Genomic DNA, 3146 nt, shown 5'->3' with positions numbered 1-3146 from the left:
GGGTGGTTGGGCCACTGTCAATATCCTGGTTGTGAGATTTTTATAAGATATTATTGAGGGAAACCGGGTCAGATTCCATGGGCCACCTCTGCATTATCTCTTACAAATAATGTGAATCTACAATTATATTTTTAAAGGTTAAAAAATAAAAGGGGCAACCCAGATTTGGTTGTCTTGCCCCACAGAATCTGGTCCAGCAGGTCCAGTTGGGGTCAGGGCTGAGTATAAGGAATTACCCACAGGAACTGGTGGTCAGTGGGATTGAGGGCCACCATCCAGACCAGTGACCTACACAGTCATCCCATCATCCCATCACAGACCTTCCACAGCCTTTAATACAGCTGCTGTGTCTCAGCCACTTCTAAGGTGATCACTCAGCTCCTTCGCTCCTTCACTGTACCACCTGGTTTCTTAAAGGAGCTTCAAACCTTTTAAGCATCTCACAAAACACAACATGGGCAGCGCAATCCTCCCACAGTGACCCTCTGCTTCATTAAAACACATTCACCAACTGACAAGGATGGGCCTTTGGTGCCATTTCAGGAATGCTGGGCCAGGGTCTTGTCGACAGAGCAGATTCACTTCTCGGTGTCTTGTTTGTGACCTGGGCCCAGGGCCCAGGAGTGACGCCACCCAAGGACAAGGATCAAGAAAGGCAGCATCATCATTGCAAGCACGTGCCTTTTAATCATCTACAGATATCAACTGCAGAAAGGATACCTATGCTGTTGAAGGTCAGGAAGGAATAATTTTTCTTCTCTTTGTACTCGACAGACTGGTGCTCAAAATTAAGGTAAAAACAATACCTTGTCTTCATATGCTCTCTCCTTCCAGAGATGGCACCAATTTGCCTGTCAACTTGACTGCAAAATGGAAGCAGTAATGCTGGTGAGTGAAATCAACACATCCCATTTTTAAGGGGTTAAACGAAAATGAGAGACGGAGTATCACTCATCAAAGGTCTGACACCTTACTCTGTGGTCCAGTTGGGGAGGGTCTAATTGTTCATCAAAGACTATATCATTAGGGCAATAATGTGGGATGTCATGAAGAACTTTTCAGTGTCTGAACCTAATAAAATCTTGCTCCTTGTGGTCCATGATGTGTGCCAGGGAGCCACACATTGTTCTCTCCACACAGTGACTCGGCTCCAGGGCTCCTCTGGCTTGTAGATTCAGCTGGCAATGAGCTCAGACCAATGGTCCAGAGGTCGGACAGATGAGTGGTGTCAGGAAGGCCTGGGAGCAGACACTCATGGCTGTCCTTGCCTCTGGCCAGACCTGACTCACATGGTGAGAGAGGTTCAGAAATGCAGAACAGCACAAACTCCTTGCATCTTGGCACATATGACAGCACACTCACCCTCTTGTTCCTGTACCTTTGCAGCCAGCCAACTCAGTCACCTTCAGGAAGAACATCCAGAGAGAATAATAAAATAAGAGTACCTCATGCCAATCCACATAGCACTTCAAAGTACTAAGAGTAAAGAACTCACTGTCCATGCATTTCTACAGAAAGGCTACTTGCTGTCTAGACCCATTTTCTTGCTTTTTTTTCTTCTCCAAAGAAGAAAACACATCATTCTGGAGGCACTGAGATGGAGCAGGTCAATGACCAGCTGTCACCCCAGTGATGACAACCACGGTCTCAGAGAGAATAGTAACTGCGGAATCCCGAGAGAGCAGCAGTGGGCTGAGTGGGGCGAGAAGTGAGAACTTGACAAGTGACCAGCATGGTGGTGAGCTGATTTGTCTTGAAGGCAGTGAGTCTGAGCACTGCTCTGTGAGGAGAACAGGAATGACTCAGAGAGGACTGGACCAGGGGCCTCTTGGAGCCAGAGTGGGGGTTGCCCTGGACCATTCCCCCTTCTCTCCTGGCCGGGCTCTAAAGCCATGGCCTGGGCATAAGCCCCTCAATTGCTGAGGAAAAACCCATCTCTGGCGAGAACCTGGGAAAATGGGACCCTGGACTCCAAAGTATTGGGGGGAATCCTGCTTATTTTTTCTTCTTTTTCTCTTGCCAGTTTTCCCTGAAAACCATCCTGTAATATGAAGCTTCCACACAGCTCATGGGGGGAGAGGAGTCTAAGATTCTGAGAGAGCCAGAGCTTCTAGCAGAAGGACCGGGAAGGTGGCTGAGATTCAGGGGGAGAGGAGCTGTGGGTGAGCTGTTGGACCCGCTCAGAGCACACCCCAGAGGCCAGCATAGGCTCTGCACACACTGATGCTCAGGTCACCCCCAGAGCTGCCAAGACAAAAGTGAGGTCTGAACTTTATAGGCCCCACAGCCTTACACAGAGGGCTCTCACCTCTGCCACTCAGTGGTGGGAAGACAGACTGGGGAGCTTGTCCAGTAGGGGCAGCACATCCATCCCCAGCCTCATGTGAACTCTGGAGGGAGAAAGGAGCTGCATGTGAACAGGCACTAGGGTCAAGTGCAAGAGGCCAGGGCAGTAGAGCCCCAGCCTGCAGACCCACCACACCCTGCACTTTAGTGCAAAGTACAAGCTCTTTTTTGCAATAGTAACAATTGTAGGTTTGACTTTGAAGAAAAAAAAAACCTCAAATTACATTAAAGATTTCAATTTTGGTTTGTCACATCTTCGATGGATGTTAGCTGAACCCAATGTGGTAATCATTTCACAATGTATTCAAATCAAACCATTGTGCTGTCTGCCTTAAACTTTTACAGTGGTGTATATCAATTATTTCTCAATAAAGCTGGGAAAAATAAACAGTGCCTTAATAAATGGGGGAAAAAGTGGTTATAGATGTAGTGAAATGCATATACCATAAATGAAAACAAATCAGGATACACATGTAATAAATAGTATCATCTTGCCCTGGAGATGTGCTCAGTGGTTGAGCATTGATCGATGAACAAGGAGGTCATTCATGGAGTCCCCGTCAGGGCTCATGCCCTGGTTGTGGGCTCCATTCCCAGTAGGGGGCATGTAGGATGCAGCTTATGAATGATTCTATCTCATAATTGATGTTAATATCTCTCTCTCCCTCTCCCTTCCTCTCTGAAGTCAATACAACATATATTAAAATAAATAGGGAAACCAAGATGGCGGCAAAGGTAAACACCAGAAATTGCTGCCTCCCACAACAACTTCAAAAATACAATGAAAAGACAAAACGGAC

Source organism: Myotis brandtii, unplaced genomic scaffold, assembly GCF_000412655.1.
Source record: "Myotis brandtii unplaced genomic scaffold, ASM41265v1 scaffold1316, whole genome shotgun sequence".
Classification (NCBI taxonomy): domain Eukaryota; kingdom Metazoa; phylum Chordata; class Mammalia; order Chiroptera; family Vespertilionidae; genus Myotis; species Myotis brandtii.
This window is presented reverse-complemented; position numbering follows the sequence as displayed.